Consider the following 20,699-nt stretch of genomic DNA (forward strand, 5'->3'; position numbering starts at 1 on the left):
ATTTGCGCTCCTTGCACCATTGAAACCGATGTTTGGCATTGGCACGAGTGACCAAAGGTTTGGCTATAGCAGCCCGGTCGTGTATATTGACCCTGTGGAGCTCCCGACGGACAGTTTTGGTGGAAACAGGAGAGTTGAGGTGCACATTTAATTCTGCCGTGATTTGGGCAGCCGTGGTTTTATGTTTTTTGGATACAATCCGGGTTAGCACCCGAACATCCCTTTCAGACAGCTTCCTCTTGCGTCCACAGTTAATCCTGTTGGATGTGATTCGTCCTTCTTGGTGGTATGCTGACATTACCCTGGATACCGTGGCTCTTGATACATCACAAAGACTTGCTGTCTTGGTCACAGATGCGCCAGCAAGACGTGCACCAACAGTTTATCCTCTTTTGAACTCTTGTATGTCACCCATAATGTTGTGTGCATTGCAATATTTTGAGCAAAACTGTGCTCTTACCCTGCTAATTGGACCTTCACACTCTGCTCTTACTGGTGCAATGTGCAATTAATGAAGATTGGCCACCAGGCTGGTCCAATTTAGCCATGAAACCTCCCACACTAAAATGACAGGTGTTTCAGTTTCATTGTCCAACCCCTGTACATATTCATACTGAGGCCGTTCACAAAATGCTCTCAGATTGTTTGATTATTATTTCAAAGAGTTAATGATGTTGTTGAAGATGGCTTTGTTTTCCACTTGTGATCCTCATGAAAAAGATAATAAAATAATAAAGACCAATGGGAAAAAAAAAGATAACTGCATTGAAGGAAGGGCAACAGGTAAGACAAGAATAGAACTTTTATTCTAGCATCATAATTTTAAAGAGTGTTTTTCTCTGCTTTAAAGTGAAGTAGGTCTGCAACTTGAAATGTCTTCATTTAAAAAAACAAACCAGTGTTCTGCCAGTGGGGCCATTAAGATTCAGGAGAGCGAGACTTACTGAGAGAGCAAAGAGACACGCAAGATGGATAAAGTTTTGACAGGGAGCAAAAACAGAATCAAGTGAAGCTCAGCTAACAAACATGTCAGTCAGTTTATCGTCCGTGGAGCTGGAGGGCGTTTGTGTTTTGGAAAAACAAAAAATACAAATCAAATTTTGCCCAAAGGCCAGAAGGAGACCATTTCTGTTCCTTGATATTGTTAATACTCATTGATGTATATTTTTAATTTATTATTATTTCAGCTGTTTAGATAGTGAAAAATATGAATTTATACAGTCATGAAAACGAGTTTTCACAGGACTGTATGTAATTTCTAAAACCACGTTTAGCAGCAACAACTTGTACTTATCGTTTCCTGTATGACCTCATCAGTCGCTCACATGGCTGTGCAGGAATTTTGGCACACTCTTCTTCTTTACAATGTTACTTCTGAAATGTAGAGCTTGGGTTATTTTGCAATTTCTGTTACTGACCCTCTGAATTCATATAAGGGTAAGGGTGGAGTCCTTTGAAAACGTCTTTTTCACATGTAAATCTGCTTCTACAAAGCATAATTAAAATGGTCTTGGCCCTTTGTCTTCATAAATTTGTTCATTTATCTAAAGCTTTTAGTAGGTCTCTGAACTTCATTATCAATTGAAACATAAACACTAAAAGTTGTCGACAATGTCTCAGAGATATAAAAGATCTGCGCAGATGTGAAAAGTGAAGCCGGTGCATAAATACTTTAATCCTGCATTCTTTTTAATGACCAGCTTCCTGATGGTCACCAAAAAAAAAAAAAAAGACTAAACAAGTCTAAAAGTAAAGACTTTCCATTTGAGTTTCAGGTCTCAGTCACCAGTTTTGTTTTTTGGGTGCATGTTGTGCTTTTTGTAAATTTGGAGTCCTGTGGGTGATATGGTTGGTTTACCTTGTGTGTCCCTCTGTTTCTCAGTCACCTCTGCCTCTCACTTGTCACATCAGAATGGCAAAGGCCAAAGACAGCACAGTGGCTACATCCATCTTATCTATACATTCTCTGGTATCAGCCCAATACTCACCTAACCTGAAAGATGCGGAGTTGAATGACACTTCATTCACTTTATCAAATTGGATACTGTATTTTTGAGGTCTCAAAAAGTCCCTTTAGATTTGCATTCTTTCTTGTTTTTACCTAAAAGCTGCACCGCACGCTCATGTTACAGAGTGTGCATATGCTTTTTTTGTTTAGGATTTTTTTTTTGTAGTTTGGCAGCATCAGTTACTGAACAGGTGGCAACATACCGAACAGGTGGCCGAGCTGGGCATGTGGAATTACCCGGCTTTTCCGAATAGCAGAGCTTGCTGATTGGTGATCAGATGCTAGCATCTTGTCTTCTAAAATGCTGTTTGTACATGAGATTAAACAACTAAAAAACAAAATAAGCAAAACAACTTCATTTTAAAATAATATTTAGAGCACTGGTTTGGTCTCTCCCAGGCACTAAATACAGCAGGTTATGCATTAGATGGCCCTCCTGCCTTGAGTAGGCCTGCTGTGTTTTTGCCCCCTGTGTTGCAGGTTGCTGGTCGGTGGTGTGAATCAGCGCTGCTACTGGGAGCACCCGGCGCATTTGAGAGCTGTCTGCCTTCTTCAGAGCTACGTGTGCCTCTGAAACAGTGAATGAGAAGGTGCAGAGGGCTGTGAGCGACTTGTCACGAGCTATGCGCAGCCCTCACATTCAAAGTTTAGCAACATTTTGGGTGCAATTTTTCCACTGAAAGTTAAAAAAAACAAACATTTTAATCACATCTTTTGATTGGGCGCTGAGATGCACTTTTGGATGGGCTAAACCACCCTTGCCCATAGCTACTGCTCGCCCGGGTAATTGGGCGGCTAGTCTTAGACACTGATCTAACCACTGTTTCAGTGTGTAACTGCTGGTCTCTCATTTAGCGCCAGTGGCTAAATCAGTCACAAGCTTTAACACAGATATGTAGGCCTGACTGGCCTCTCAGTAGCCTCATTGTTGCGTCTTCTCACAGACATTAGTAAAGTTCTGAGAGATGACAGGCTATGAGCGCTTGTTGGTCTGGTTTGTACAAAGAATTTATGATGCTGCAATCACCTAAACTGACACAGCGAGCATCTCGTCAGACACAAATATTGTGCAGTTGTCTGACATGACTTTATTTTCTCAGTCTGAAAAGTCACTTCTTTCTGTCATTTGAACTTTCTTAAATAAGGTTATGGAATAACCTTTATTGTGAGAAAAACAACCGTGACTCATCTGTGACACACAGCGAGTATAGACGGTATGTGCTTCCTTCAATCTCGGGGGCATTTTACCTTTTAAGTAGTTGCTGCTAGTATGCTTCTTTTGCCTCTTTACAGTGATATGTATTTAATTGGTTGAGTGAATTCTCAGCAATACTCACATTCACCTCATCTTTTGAAGCAAGTTAGAACATCGTGTTGGAAACATCTGAAAGTGGTCTGCAAGGAAATTCTTGAAATGAATACACTGTATATATGTTTGCATTATTCTAAGATGAAAGTGGGAAAGGATTAGTTGTTTCCACTGAATTCCAGCTTGATCTTTTACTGCGCAGAAGTGGGCATCTAACACTATTTCCCACTCATGCCCGCGCTTTACATAAATCAGCCAGTTAAGAATTAAGTTAAGCAGCACGGGCTCCTCTCCATCTATCTCTCTCACGCTCTCTGTATTTCTTTCTCCACTTATCCACAGCTTTGCCTGCAGCTACTCATCTGAGAACAGAGCAGAGAAAATGAGGGAATCAACTCCAAAGTGGTGCAGGATGATATGTAAGAACAATCATTGTGCCAGGAGGCACGATAAGCCTTTGAAAAGGAGGCTCATTTATGGAAGTTCTTTACCCTGTTGCTTTTTCTGTTTCCCTCTCAGAGCATCAGTGGGTTGTTTGCAGACTGTCAGACAATGAGTTCATCAACTGAGGGTGTCACAGTCAGGTCAAGAGACATTTTAATCAGACGTTCACACACACAGGCAGAGGTATTAAGTCAAACATTTGGCCAGCAGGCATCCACCACTCGTGGCTGACTTGAATTTGCAATGTTCTCGCCGTGCTGCCAGGCTGTGATCCAGGGCTGCTGCAGCCCAACTGCAGTCCTGCGCTGCCCTCTTTAGGTCCATACGTGAAGTGATGAGGACGGTGGCAAAAACTGTGTAATGCTGGTCCTCTTCAATATTTATCAGGGGTATGACTATCTAGTTTAACAGTAAGTGATCCAAGCATTTAACCAGTGTAAAATTTATTTTTAAAAGAATCTAGCTGTTGGTTCAGAGGAGGAGACAACCCACCACACCAAGCTCACCAGGCACGCTCAACGGGAAGGAAAATCATATCTGGAGATTCTTGTTTTTATTTCTGCTGATAACAGACAGGCAACCATGCATGATGTTGTCAGTGGACGGATGTACTGAACAGCTTCTGTACAATACTTTCTGGTGTTTCGGGTTTTGTAATGCACTGTAGGAGATAAACTTTACATTTTAGATTTCAAACCACTCTACAAAATAATTCACTATATATAGGGAAAAATACCCAACTACAGGCCCATGTGAAATAGAAAGAAGTAGTTCAGAATCAAGCAGCCACAATAAAATGCTGTAAAACTGCATCACGCTGTGTCAAATCAGGATGTCTCATATACTTATCTAAGCTGGGTTATTTTATGCTGTATGGCATTATGTTATGCTGTGCCTGTACTTTATTTGAATTGTCCACTTATTCGCTCACTCGTTCTCTGTATAAGGTTTGTTATAGAGTGCACTAGGGAACAAGCGCAGACAGGTACTGATACATTTCAGACACCACATGGATGCACTGCTGCCACATACAATGCTCTAGATATCTTTAATTATCTGTGATGTTAAAAGGAAAGCAGAACATGTGCTGAACACCTGAGAGCAAGGAAACCTCTGAATTTCTATTTTTGAATAAAAGCAACTGACAAATCTCTCTACAATTAAAAAAAAAACTAAATTTATTTATAACATGCGTTGGCTAAACTGTTCCCCCTGCAAAAGCATTGTGGAACCTGCAGATGTAGGTGTGCTATTATATACTAATCTTTAATATATTTATCAAGAATTAGCCTTACCCTTTCAAGTCAGCCCTTGCAAATATTTTATAAGCGAGCTATCGCTATCATATTTATCTAGAATTTAAACTAAGCAACTAAAGTCTCAAATGTTCTATTTGTTTTTAAATGTATTCATAATTTCTCCTGCTTGGGCAGAGGAGGAGATGTCTGAGGAGCATTATGCTCATCGGGCACTCTCAGTATGTAAGATAATCCCATTACTTCCCTATTTGACAACTCTTTTGTTTTCTTCAGGTTAAAAACAGGCTGCAACTGAACGATGAATGATGGTGATTGTGGGTGGATGGCATGTGTACAGCTTTTTGGTGTGTCATGTGACGGTGCGGTGCAATAAGCAGAAGAAAATGGATGAATGGAAAATGACAGTGGCTCATATAGTTATAGTCTTATGGCAGTAGTTAGTGAACAAGTTCAGGGCACAACACCCTGTAGATAAAATACAGTTAATATTTGAAAAACATATCAAAATGCTGACATAAAGTAATTTGATTAATGTTAAACATTAAATTTAATGTAATCTGGTCAAATTAAATTTACTTGATTGGGTTTATGCTAAGCATATTTTCCTTAATAACTACTTATTTTAATAAATAAACCTTTCATTTTACATATCTCAGTTGCAATTTAAATCTTTTTTGTGTAGTTTTGGATTTTACAGTAAACAGTCAAGAAGTGATTAAAGTCTAATCAGCTTTAATTCAAGGTTTAACAAAAGTGCTACATTAACTGTTCAGGAGTTACAGCTAAAATGTGTCAAATGTAAACGTAAATATATTTAAAATTATGCTGGGTCATCCTGTAACCTGTGAGCTTGTCTGTTGCTGCAACTGTTTTACACTGGCCTACTGAAATAAAGCACTCAAAATACACTGAAAGAAAAAACAAATATTTTATAAAATAAGCAGTTTACATTTAATGTGATTTAATTGATTTAAAAGATATATGTTTAATTACACAGATTAGTTACTTTGAGGAGTTGATTAACATAGAAAATGAGAGAGAGAGGAGGGTGGATAGAGGACAGTTCGTGAATCAGAGGATTGGAAAGGAGGAAATGAGGAGCGCTATGAAGAGGATGAAGAGTGGAAAGGTGGTTGATCCAGGTGACATACCTGTAGAGGTATGGAGGTGTCCAGGAGAAGCAAAGGCGGGCAGGCTCTGGGGAGGCCAATCCATGTCTGACAGTAACAGCATGTCTATCTCGACATGCTTTTACTGAGTTGGCAGTGTGTTTGGGATCATTGTCATACTAAAAATACTTCCAAATGGTATTGCACGGTGGATCAAAATGTGATGATACTTTTCTGTGCTCATATTTCTACAACACGAGCCTCACTGTCCACAGTGAAGTGAGCTGTATATAATCGTGGACTGAGAGGTGCAAATGAAGAAAAAAAAAACCCTGCTCCAAAATCAACACCTTCAAGCTCACCTGAAATTTGCAGCTGCCCAGATGGACAAACTAAATGCCTTGTGGAGAAAAGTTTTGGTCAGATGAGACAAAGATTGAGCTATCTGACAAGAGATGTGCTTGGAGGAGTAAAGGTGAAGCTTTCAAGCCTAAGAACACTGTACAGTACAACCTGTCAAACATGGTGGTGGTAGCATCATCCTCTGGGACTGTTTTGCTGCTAGTGGTACTGGTAAATTGCATGAAGTGGATGGACTAAGAGGGTTAGGGTTAGAATAAGAAGGACTACCTCCAAACTCTTCAACTTCACTTCAAGCCAATAGCTAGATGGTTGAAATTTGGACACAACTGGGAATTCCAACAGGACAGTGATCCCAAACAGATATCAAAACTGGTTTTGGAATGGATAAAGAAGTCTAACATTAAGCCCAAACCCCCGACCTCAACCCTATTGAAAATTAGTAGAGAACAGTTCAAAGAAATCATTAAAAGCCCAAAATTACTATGAGATCATGCCCACGATGAGTGCATGCAAACTTTTGACCACAGCTGTATTTTACAAAATTAACTGAGAGAGGTCACAGAGCACGGGAGCTGAGGGCCATTATCTCATGGACTTCTATCCAACCAGAAGTCTCTTTTGCAACCACAGAAATCACACCCTGCTGGCCATTAAAATGAATGCAAGTTTAAGACACTTTGGCTGTGACTTCACTTTTCAGACGTGAAGGGTACATGATTTGAGGCCAGATGAATAGAGTGATGGATGGATGGATGGATGGATGACAGGTATAGCCATATACTATAAGTGAATATATCTTATTTATTCAATTATCCATCATCATCATCAAAACACCAAATCAGTCAGTTTTGCATCCCCCTCGCTGTTTCGAACACAGTAAGAACTCTTGTCTTTACAAATCGCCTCTAAAAAACTTTGACTGTGTTCAATTTTATTAAAAGTATTGTTTGCGCCTTCCATTTGTGACTGGGTCTTTAAGGACCTGGGGTAATCCCGTTGTTTTACAGGTTTTATTTTTTGCTGCATTGCAGGTGGCTAAATCAGCCACATGGTGTCAGTACTACACAGATGAAGATGTTGAATAATGAGCTGCCAACTCCTCATTTCTGGCTTCCGCTCAACATTTTATCCAAAGCGTGAATCAACACCTAAACAGTTGCGCATTAGATGATTTTAATCCACCAACACTGTTTGGAATTTGTAGCTGAAGGTCAGTACCACAGTGGTGCACAAACTACATAAATCATCAACCCTTTAAGAGGGTTATTAAAAAGGCTGGAAGGTTCAAGGACTTCTGTTGTAGTTCCATGCTGACTTTTGTAGAGCTTAGACTGGAGAATGATCCAGAGGCTAATGTAAAGCCACCAAAAGAGAGAGAGATTGTGGGAAGGGGGGGGAGAGCTGGAGCCATTTCCCTGGTTGCCATGGAAACATACCTGCTCCTCACTCACAGCATCATCCCTGAACACAGAGACAGAAGTCTGTCTGATGTGCAAGAAACGGGAGAAACAAGGCGTGCATTTTAACAGTTTCTCATCACGTTACACAAAACTCTCAAAATACTGATCAGAATTCAACAGCCTGTCTCCTAAAATCCAGCAGAGCACCATCATCAAGGCGCACACACACACACACACACACACACACACACACACACACACACACACACACACACACACACACACACACACACACACACAGTATAATGGGAATAACTCACATTCCAAACAAGCCCTCAGCACAGCCTACAATTTGACAGAACCTACTCGAACTCACCACACGCGTGGGTGGACCTGAAATTCAATGAGCCTGGAAAACAAAGGTTACTTCCACCCAGAGTCTCCAAAAACTCAACTGCAATTCTTAACAAAACACAATATATTTCTGTGACAGTGTTAATTTTATCTCTTCTCAGTAACTGATTACTTTTCATGTCAGACTGACTAATCTTAAATTAAGGTTCGGGCACCAAAGCATAAGGGCTGGATGACCAACCAGTTCTGACTGGGGTGGGGGGTGGGGGGGCTCACCCTACTTTGCTGTTTCATGAAAGGAATAAAGTGACAGAGAGGTGTACAATCCTGCTGTCACTTATGTTTACAGGTGAGCTTGCTTTCCGTAAGCAATCTCCACAAAAGTAAACCCATTAAATTTATATTAAAACAGCAGGCAATCCCTTAATGAATGAAGCATTGGGGCATCTTTACAGGCTACACAACGAACTCAAAGATAGACAACCTGCTTTAACCCTCTGAGGTCTAAGTCATGATTGGTGAAGAAACCAGTCCTAACCCTAAGCAATCTGAATATGTCATTTTTGTTTTGATGATTCTCCCGGGTCAGTGTGCATTCATTATTCATCTCTGAACTGAACATCTTTCCCAGTCTTGCAGTGCTGTGATTGCAGCCATTCCTCAACTGAATGGTACTCATGGCCAATGATCAATGGTCATGGCAATTTGCATATTAACGATCATGAAACTGAGCTCACAGCCCTTTGTTAGTCACTGGTGCAGGTTTCGGTCGTTATGTAATTCTAACCGTTTATAAGACTGGGGAAACCTGCAGTCAGCTGAGACTGAACAAGTCACTTGGACAGAGACAAAACGTTTCTCCCGCTGAAAACGCTGCGTCCAGAAGAACAGAATCAACTTTCTGAGAAGTCCTAACCTGGATGATTGAGCGTACATCAAGACATATCTTTTTTTATTTTATTTTCATACCTATGTATGTGCGAGGGAGTGCAGCTTTAGTGTAAATGCACTAGAAAAGACATTTACGAGAGATGTGAATTTGTTAGCCTCAAAATGTCAGCTCACACGACAAAGAACGTGATGCAGTTTGTAAAGCTTTAACATGACATGAACTTCTAAGTATTTATTTACTGAAATGGGAAGTAAAGCCATGCGCTTAGTTTGTGGAGAGCAGAATTCTGTGTTTAAGGATTACAATTTAAATCACCACTATGAGACTAAATGTGCAGAAAAATACAAGAACTTGACTGATGCCGAGCGGGAGCGACATCTGAATTTTTCTAGCAAAGCTGCAGAAGCACCACGGACTTTTTTACCAAGCTTTACACATCCAGGGAGGGAGCAGTCACGACCAGCTTTGTGATTTCCCACAGAATCGCAGAAAGAAAAACATAGTGAGCCATTCTCTGATGTGGAGTTTATCAAAGAGTGTTTGGTGGACTTTGCCCTGAGAAAAAAAACAAGCATCTGAAAATGCACCCCTCTCCATGTGAACCATAACAAGATGGATCGAGGACATTGTGAGAAATCTGGAGCTTCCGGTGAGAAAAAAAAAAAACTGACAACTGATTTTTTTTTTCTCCTTAGCTCAAGACAAGAGGTCATCTTTGTAGCTGGGATAACGAAAGAGTTTGAAATGATGGAAGCGCTGAGAGCAAAGGGCTCAATTAGAAACTCTTCAACAGGGAGTGATTTGATCAAGGAGGCAACTGCATGCTTGGATAAGCTCGGGCTGAAATGCAGCAGGTGTTGCAACCGATGGCTGTCCAAATCAGAGATGGAAAAATGCTGGATTTTTGAAGGGGATGGGAGATAAAGTGACTAAAACTAGCTCAGAGAGAGAATTGGTATTTTTGCATTGCATTAGCAGGTGTTGTGTAAGTCAATGCTAAAAATTAACCATGTAGTTGATGTTGTAACTAACATGGTTAACTTCAAGGTAAGAACACTGAATCACGGACAGTTTGTTGCAATTTTAGAGGAACAAAAATTGAACTTGGTGTCAGAGGCTTCCACACAGCTACCAGGTGGCTCAGCCTGGGCCAAGTGCTCCAAAGAGTATGAGACTTTGAAACTTTGCAAAAATATGCACATTTTGTTTGTAATTGTTTTGGGGAATGTTGATTAAATAGTGATATAATGTTAGTATTTTTCCTATAACTGTTTCACACTTTCATTGCATAACTGTAACATCTACTCTGACCAGTAGCAGATTATAAAGAGTTAAAATTAATATTAATATACAATTGAGCTCAGCTTATTGGTGTAGTCCTCCACAACAGTTGCAATTTCTCATGTGGACTCTTGGGAAAAATAATTGGCCACCCCTGGTCTAAAATAATGATGACTTAGACCTCAGGGGGCTTAAACCACATCATTAACTGGTTTGCATAATTGCATGATTGCTCATAGAGAAACTGCAAACAACGTGTGTCTTAGGTGGCACAGTTTACTAAGGAAGAGAGACAGTTTCTCAAATGCACGTTGAGAAGTCAGCACACATATGCATAACGCCACCGCATGTTAAGATACCAACACAATACTGTGAGTGCAGAAACTCCTCAGCACATTTGTTTTCTACTTTTCGACTCAGATCATCCTTTAAAGCTAGCTGCACGAGCCGATGAATGACATTTATTTAGTTCTAAAGAGACATGAGGGGCACTTCCTAAAGTCTTACTCGCACAGTCTTCAGTCTGAGGTTAATGTCAGTCTCCATCACCATCATCTGAAGTCAGTGTGCTCTTCAGTCATGCTAGTTAACTCTGTTACTGAAGATGCAATTAGCTACTATTAGCTGAATCATTATGCAGAATTTGGTCAGTACTGGTATGACTTATTATCATTGAGGGTGTTTAACTTTTTTAACTACCAAACTATATGACTTAATTGTACTTATAAGCATGTAAGCAGAGCTCAGCTGAGGGGGCACAGGAACCTTTTTGGGTGGTCCTGGACTCCAAAACCTGAACATAATGCAGACCCTGAGTAAATTAGCTGCAACCTTTTTTGTTATTTATTTCATCATATTTGTTTTCTTCATTGTACAGATCTGTAGACTGTATTGTCCACAGTCATGTGCTACAGGGGTGGAAGTTAACATCTCCCTGGTTCCTTCAAGAAATAAACAATTGGATATTCCACCGAACTTTTGGAGTGTTGCACAAGTACACTTGGTAATAAGTAAAAGACAAATAAAAGATAAATAATTACACATTCTGTTAAGCAAAATAATCCTCACAAGTTGCTACTGCCAGAAGTAAAACTCAGATGTTAGGCATTAACTCTCCTGTTATGTTGCAGGTCGAATTGACCCATTTCAAGTTAAACCATCTAAAAAAGTATGAAACTTCTTCTGCTTGGCTTAATAAGTGTAATCAACATATTAAATGAAAAATGTTCATTTCACATATTTGCAACTCCCCTTCCATGTTCATGTTACTTAAATACTCTTCGGGTCAATTTGACCCAGCATTAAAAGTGGAGGGTAAAGAGGTAAGAAGGGTCCAATTATATTTGTTTCTTAACAGCTGTGAAACATATTTCAACTCAGTCTCTCTCTCTCTCGGTCTCACACACACACACACACACACACACACACACACACACACACACACACACACTCTCCCTATTCCACTGACCTCATCTGTAAGAATTCAGGTGTTGTTATAACTTTTGACGGGAATCTTTACTGTTCCCATGCTTTACACCACTACATCCAATGCTTCGCATTGTTCTTGCTGATGTAAGGCTTGGAAGCAGCTGCTTGGCTATGGAAATCCATTCCATGAAGCTCTGTACTCACTGTTCTTGAGTTAATCTGAAGGCCACATGAAGTTTGGAGGTCTGCAGTGATTGACCTCTGCGCACTACACACCTCAGCATCCACTGACCCTGCTCTGTCATTTGATGTGGCCTATTACTGTGGCTGAGTTGCTGTCGTCCACGTTGTTATAATACCATTAAAAGTTGACTGTGGAATATTTAGCAGCGAGGAAATTTCACGACTGGACTTGCTGCATCCCATCACAGTACCACAGTGGAATTCACTGAGCTCCTGAGAGCGACCCATTCTTTCACAGATGTTTGTAGAAGCAGTCGGCATGCCTAGGTGCTTGGTTTTATACACCTGTGGCCATGGAAGTGATTGGAACACATGAATTCATTGATTTAAATGAGTAGAGTGTACTTCAGGCAATACTGTCTGCAAAAAACATAATAAAGACAATTTCAGATCCCACTATGATGACTCGTGACTCATGTGACAGGCATCAAGTCAGCTTTTGAGTTGGTCATGGTCTGACCTGGTCAATACAGAAAAAAAACATGTTTTGGAGAAGAAGTGGAAGGAGCTGGATAAAATGCATTTACATGCACATTTTGGGGGGGGGGGGGGGGGTCCTCACTCTGGCTGGGGTCTGTAAGTCAAAGGATGAATCAACAGCCAGTCTGTGGAATACAGAGATGGGCAGGGCTATATTTCATGCCAAAATGTCTCTGGAGAGTTTTCATATTTTCTCCAGTGTAATTTAATTTGATAATTGAGAGACAAGGACTAGCAGACAGGAGGGAGGCAAGCTGGTAGCTACTAGGACAGTGTGGGACAACCAGATAGAGCAAGTTTCACTACTCTGTAACCCAGGGCCTAATGTCACAGTGGATGAAAGGCTGGTGGCATTCATAAAAAGAAAAACAATTTAAAATGTCAAATAAAATTTATAAAATACCATGTCGTGTATATATGTAGGTCTTTCCAATGTACATTAAAAACATCTTAAAATTTTAATGAAAAAATGAGGGAATTATCCTCATTGATCTGTGAGAGGTAAAGAACAAGACTGCATTCATTATTAATTGAAATGGTTATTAATGGAGTTAATAATGAGATTAAAAAAAAATGTTTATTGGAAAATTTTTGGTTTCTGACACTTTTGGATAATTAGAACATGCCCCGGGTCAAACTGACCCAGGAACGTCATTGCTATTCCTGAGAAAGAAACACAACAGGAGGGTTAAAATACAATATGGTCCCATTACTTTGTTTTTTTGGGTTTTTTTTAAAGCCTGTCATGTCTGGCAAATTTTGCAACCAGAATTGTGATCTGAATGCACTGTTGTGCCAGACATATTTAAGCTTCCAAGGCAAGCTCTATAGGCTCCTCTTGTTAATGTTTGTCCTTTTATTTAGTTATTTGTGTTATTTTTCCCATACATATACATGTGTCCTTGTAATGCCAGGCTGCGAGAGAAGAGAAAAGAAAAAAAAATAGTTACACAAAGCCACAACCCTGCTATGCCGTGCCTGCATGAGTAAGCGTAAGTGTCTGTGTCCATGTCATGAAATGTACTTACTAATGAGGGTGGAAAGCCGCAGCTCCGCCCACCAGAAGCCCAAGACAGATAGAGAAAGATCCAGGACACCCGGGCTGTCCGCAACCCATCAAGAGCACTGAAGACCCATGACCCCATACTCCAACAACCACTGCATGCCCACCCCAGCAGACGGGAGAGGGAGGTCACAGATGAAACCCCTCCAGCCAAGGGACAAGGACCCCAGAGAACCCAAGGCAATGGGAACCCCCCCCCCCTCCCAGAGGCCAGCCCCTTGCGCAGGCTGGTGACAGGACCCCAGGGAACCAGGCTCCCGAGAGCCACCCAACACCCAGCAGCCCCGAAGAGGCCAAAGCTGCCCCAGACCACAACCCCCCAAGGGAGTAGACCACCACCCACGCCAGAACATCCGGCTGTGCTCCGGAACCCCAAGGTACCCACAACCCAGTGGGGTGGAGGGGCAGAAGGAACAGGAGCAACCAGTGAGGAGCAGCAGGGAGGCAAGGCACAACAAGGTCCACACACACACACACACACACACACACACACACACACACACACACACACACACACACACACACGTGCACATATGCATGCACACACACACAAAAACACGTACATCTACATACATTCACCCACCCGTATACACCCACAAACAAAGATAAAGACTGTAACAAATGCACAAAGACACACATTCATCCACATCCATCCACCCTCTGAAGCGGGGGCGAGCGGACAGCAACCCCAGGACACCACCAGCCAGGCCCACGAAGCCCCACCTGATCCCCATCCTGGGCAAGGTGTAGGGAATAGGGGTGTAGGATGACCCACCCGCATCATTAGATAAGTGTATGTATTTATGTTTCTGAATGTATGAGGTGTATAGGGTGCTGTTAAAATTGAGGGGAAAATTCATAAGCAGAGTATTTTCTTATATATTTCATGTGAAAATAACTAAAGCTTATGTTAGCCACAGATCTTATTTGGAAATGACAACATTTCCCAGCAGAAATGTGCACTCTAACATAATGATCACTGTTACTCAGTTCATTTGTCAGTGGTTGTAATGTTGTGACAGATCAGCGTATGTAATAGGTCTGCTTGACAAATGCAAAACCCTAGAAACTCTGTGTTTAGCCAAAACTTCATGATGACCTGAATCTGACTTTTTGGCATTTTAAAAATAAAAATAAAATTACACACTTCTAGCTGCATTTTACTGCTACCTGAAGTTCGAAATCTGTATTTTGATGTGTCCTGACTTAATTTCAATTTCCATCTGAATAGAAATTTTGGAAAAAAAATGATAGCGGTGACAGATGAACAACAAATGAATTATCAGTTTCTATGAAAATGAACTGTATTTGAAGAGATTTAAGTAGAGATAGAAATATATCCATGTGAATCAAGGTGAAGGATGCACTGATGAAACTGTTTCCAAGTCAACCCTGTAGTGCATATACACCTATATTGTCAAAAGTATTCACTCACACATCCAAATCACTGCATTCAGGTTTTTCAGTCACTTCCATGGCCACAGGTGTATAAACCAAGCACCTAGGCCAGGGGTTGGCAACCTGTAATCCGGAAAGAGCCATCTGAACCCGGTTTCCATGGAAAACAAAACAGTGAGAACCGCAAATACTACCGGAAGCCGGTAATGGCTACTGCGAGTGACGCATATATTGAGAAATGAAAATAAATAATTAGATAAATAAAATGATTTTATTTTAATATTTCAAGATCACAATAATGTTCCAATTTAAAACTACAACAAAAGCCGAACTGACAAAAATAAAATGCACTTCAATTGGATACTTATAATTTACTTCCCCGAGCAGCACAGAGCCGCAGATTAAGCCTGGATGAGCCGCGGGTTGCCGACCCCTGACCTGGGCATACAGACTGCTTCTACAAACATCTGTGAAAGAATGGGTCATTCTCAGGTGCTCAGTGAATTCCAGCGTTGTACTGTGATAGGATGCAGCAAGTCCAGTCGTGAAATTTCCTCGCTGCTAAATATTCCACAGTCAACTTTTAATGGTATTATAACCAAGTGGAAAGACAGCAACTCAGCCACAGTAATAGGCCACATCAAATGACAGAGCAGGGTCAGTGGATGGAATGGGTTTCCATGGCCGAGCAGCTGCATCCAAGCCTTACATCACCAAGTGCAATGCAAAGCATCAGATGCAGTGGTGTAAAGCACGCTGCCACCGGATTCTAGAGCAGTGAAGACGTGTTCTCTGCAATGACAAATCACTTCTGGCATTCTGACGGATGAGTCTGGGTTTGGCGGTTGCCAGGAGAACATTACTTGTCTGACTGCATTGTGCCAAGTGTAAAGTTTGGTGGGCTGGGGGGGTTATGGTGTTGGGTTTTTTTTCAGGAGCTGGGCTCAGCCCCTTAGTTCTGGTGAAGTTAGTCAAGTCAGTGAACTCCTATTGCCGTTCCCAAGCCCAGAAAGTGTGGAGGGTTGCTTGGGTAAATCAAAAATGAGGATTATAAGGAATGAGATTTCCATACTGGAATGGTTGGGGCCCAGGTTAACAATGACTGCGTCATTGTTGGCCAACAGAATGTTAGTGGAAACTGTATTACTGTTGGCTGAAGACAAAGGACAACAAAAGGGTGAAGGCATGTTCATAGGCAGTGAAGGAAAGACAGGACAGTGGAGGAGAGAGTAGAGACTCTAAATGTAGGTGCTATTACTGGTAAAGGGAGAGAGCTGGCTGATATGAAGCGAAGGATGGTAGATATATTGTATGTGCAGGAGACCAAGTGGAGATGGATTCAAGCTGTTGTACCATTGTGTAGGTAGGAAAAGAAATAGGGTAGGGGTAACCCTAAAGGAAGAGTATGTGAATAGTGCTGTGAAGGTGAAGAGAGTGACAGACAAGATCATGAGTCTGAAGCTGGAAATCAAAAGGATGATGTTGAATGCTGCCAGTGTGTATACGGCACAGGTTGGATGTCAGAAGAGAAAGAGGAATTCAGGAATAAGTTGGATGCAGTGGTAGAGTGTGTCCCTGGGGGGAAGAAATGTGTGATTGGAGCAGACTTTGATGGACATGTAGGCAAAGGAAATAGAGGTGATGAGGAGATGTTGAGTAGATATGGTGTTAATAAGGAGAGAAAGTAGACCAGAGTCTGGGAGACTAGGTGTACGGCAAAGAGAAAGGTGGCAAAGGCAAAAGCAAAGGCTTACAGCGTGAAGCTGGACACTAAGGAAGGAGAAAAGGACTTGTATTGATTGGCAAGGCAGAGAATTGAACTGGAAAGGATGTGCAGCAGGTTAGGGAGATTAAGAATACAGATGGAAATGTGCTAACAAGTGAACAGTGTGTTGAAGACCTTGTTAACTTAAGTGAGAGAGAGAGGAGGATAGAAGGAGGACAATTAGTGAACCAGGAATAGCAGAAGATTAATAAGGAGGAAGTGAGGGCAGCTATGAGGAGGATGAAGAGTGGAAAGGCGGTTGGTCCAGATAACATACCTGTGGAGGTATGGAGATGTCTAGGAGAGAGGGCAGTGGACTTTTTAACCAGATTGTTTAACACAATCCTGGAGACTGAGAGGATGTCTGAGGAACGGAGAAGTGCACTGATACAGATTTTCAAAAACAAGGGTGATGTGCAGAGCTGTAGTAACTACAGAGAGATAAAGTTGATGAGCCATACCATAAAGTATGGGAAAGAATTTTTGAAGCTAGGTTAAGGAGAGATGTGCAGCAGTATGGATTTGTGCCGAGAAAGAGGACTACATATGCGATGTTTATGTTGAAGTATAGAGAAGGTCAGAAGGAGCTGCACTGTGTCTTTATGGATCTGGAGAAAGCACATGGGTGCCAAGAGAGGACCTGTGGTACTGCATGAGGAAGTATGTGAGGCTGCTGCAGAACCTGTATGAGGACAGCAAGACAGTGGAGACGTGTGACAGGAGTGACAGGTGGGTTCAAGGTGGGGGTGGGATCACATCAAGGATCAGCTTTGAGCCTCTTCTTGTTTCTGATGGTGTTGGATAGGTTGATGAGGTCAGGCAGGAGCCTCTGTGGACTATGATGTTTGCAGATGACACTGTGATCTGTAGTGAAAGTAGGGAGAAGGTGGAACAAAGCCTGGAGAGGTGGAGGTATGCACTGGAGACAAGAGCAATGAAAGTCGGTAGAAGACAGAATACATGTGTGTGAATGAGAGGGAGGCAGGTGGAAAAGTGAAGATGCAAACAGCTCAAGTTGAGTGGCTTGGAGACAAAGTTAGAGAAGCAAGGTTGAGATGGTTTGGACCATTCAGAGGAGGGACAGTGGATATACTGGACAAAGGATGTTGAATATGGGGCTGCCAGGCAGGAGGAAAAGAGGAAGGTCACAGAGGAGTTTCATGGATTTTGCGAAGGAGTTCATGAAAAAGGGTTGGTGTGACAGAGGAGGATGCTAGGGATAAGGTAAGGTGCAGGCAGATGATCTGCTGTGGTGACCCCTAAAGAGAGCAGCCAAATGAAGAAGAAAGAGATTAAGACAAGAAACTAAACTGGTTTTGACTATGTGGTCTGAAGGGTCCCTGCCTATCTCTCACCTACAGATGCTGGGCTACATATCAACAAAGTTTGTAAATTTTTCTGTCCTATTTTAAAAGAAAATTGTTATATTTTACCATCAGCATAGTGCAGGTCATTTGTTTTTATCTTTTGTGGTTTGATGCAGCTATTCTAAGTTGCTGTGGACAAAAGTTATTTAATATCACATTATGCTTTTTAGACATCTATAATCCGGAAAGCTAAAGCTTGAGAGGTATAACATTGCCTAAATAAAAAGCATTCACCTTTGTTTGTAACTGTCACTTTTGCACTTTGGTCATATCTGCAGCATTGTGAAGCTCACTTGTTTCTAGATGATTGCATTTGCCCGTTTAGCACACTTAGCAGAGCTTTTAAAAATCATGACTATGTGCAGTAATGCCACCTAAAATGTGACTTTGATAGCTTACAGTGTGCTTAGCATAGCTAGATTAGTCGGTCAAATTCAGAAGAAGTAACTGAATTTTGAGAAACTTCAGATTAATAAACAACTTGGAGTTGGGTTGATTGGGCAATTTTATATTGCTGATTATGAGGGAACAGTACATTCTGTCAAAATGTACCGTCCCCTATTTCACAGTAACACACAGATCCAACATCACTGGAACAACAGTGGATTTACTATCTTTTTTTTTTTTTTAATTTTCTAACCTTGTTAAATCAAAATCGGACTAGTTCTGGTAATTTTAATGAATACAGACCAATGTTCAGTGTGTATCTGGACAGAAACACACTGAACATTGGTCCGTATGTTCAGTGTGTTTCTGTCCAGATACACACTGAACATTGTGTATCTGGACAGAAAAAACATTTGGCTGTCTGAGTTTCCAACCAGCAACTAAATGCCACATATTAAAATACAGTCAAGACTTCAGAAACAGAAACTCATCATAGCAGATTCAAACGGTAGAGATTTGTGTACATCAGGCTGGAGGTATGTTGCATATGTGGCATTTATTCAAGTATGTGTTAATAAAGAGGACAATCTCTATTTATATTGCACTGGTAGAGTTCTTATTTTGTTTTATACTGTGTCATACCACACAAGAATCATTTCTGTTTATAAATGCTACATGGTGGGTACTTCAGGTAATTTAAAGACTTTGTTTTTGTAGATCAAAATTTAACTCCTGTTTCATTTCAGTGAAGAATATCATTAAGAACCAGAATGGAGATTCTGGATTCTGCACCTCTCCGCTCTTCCTTCAGACTCAAGGACCTTGAATTCCAAATGAAATGCAAAATTTACTTTCATCTGAAAAGAGGACTTTGGACCGCTGAGCAGCAGTCCAATTCTTTTTCTCCTTAGCACAGGTAAGATGCTTCTGATGTCTCCGGTTCAGGAGAGGCTTGATAGGAATGCGACAGTTGCAACTCCTTTCCTCAACACGCCTGTGCGAGGTGGATCTTGATTCACTGACACAAGCCTCAGTCCACTCCTTGTGATACCCTCCCAGGTTCTTGTAGCTCCTTTTCTTGACAATGCTCTCAAGGCTCCGGTCATCTGTGTTGCTTTTGAACCTTTTTGTACCACACTTTTCTTTTCCAGACAACTTTCCATTAATGTGCTTGGATACAGCACTCTGCAACCAGCCCGCCTTTTCAGCAATGACCTCTTCTCTGGCTAGCCCTCCTTGTGGATGAGGTCAGTGATTATATTCTGGGCTCAGCCAAGACAGCAGTCATCCCCATGATTGTGGTTGCATGTACTGAACTAGACTGCGAGATAGATGGTATTAATACTTTTTGAACAGTAATTTACTCAAACTTGAAATTAAATATTCTAATAATTTGAAATACTGGATCTCAGGTATATTTGGGAAAATTGGTGAGACAAAACAAGAATGTGACAACATCAACTCATGTTATTCACATGTGAATAACAGGAAAAAAACAATTAATATTCATTGAGTGTCAGTGAGTGACAAGTATAAACCCAGGCCAGAAACAGGGTCATCAAGCATGGCCTGCATACATCTCAGGCCATTCACAAGAACCTAAAACACAGGCTTATCAGGCTGTTACTGGGAGTGGAGTTTAAATGCAGCAGTTTGGGGATGAAATCTGTTTTCATGTTAGATGGATGGCATCTAGGAGGCTAATAGATTCTCACTGCAGCCTGAAGATGAAAAATATGCATAGCAGTATAAAGTCTTTAACCAAAATAATAAATGTATAACATGTAAACTGCAATGTACGCTAAAAATTTACAAATGCAACTGCTACCTGCGCTTCATGCTGCAGCAGCCAGGTGAGACAGAAGGGAGAAAGGATTGTCTCAGTAACAGCCAAATCAAATAGACTACTGAAACATAATCTATAATTACATGAACATGTTGTATGTGAACATTGCAACCTATTATGCTGTAATGCAATGTTGCTTTATGGTCTTTTGGGACCCACAGTGAATTGAATGTATGTGTCCAACCTGAGGGCCTCTTTTTGTTTTCTTAACAGTGCAATTTCAACCGAGCCTGTTAACAGAGGCGGGGAAGTATATGCTAAAAAAGCTCTGACGAGCAGCTAAAATATCCAATAAAAAAGAGA

This window comes from Archocentrus centrarchus, chromosome 5, assembly GCF_007364275.1.
Source record: "Archocentrus centrarchus isolate MPI-CPG fArcCen1 chromosome 5, fArcCen1, whole genome shotgun sequence".
NCBI classification, from domain to species: domain Eukaryota; kingdom Metazoa; phylum Chordata; class Actinopteri; order Cichliformes; family Cichlidae; genus Archocentrus; species Archocentrus centrarchus.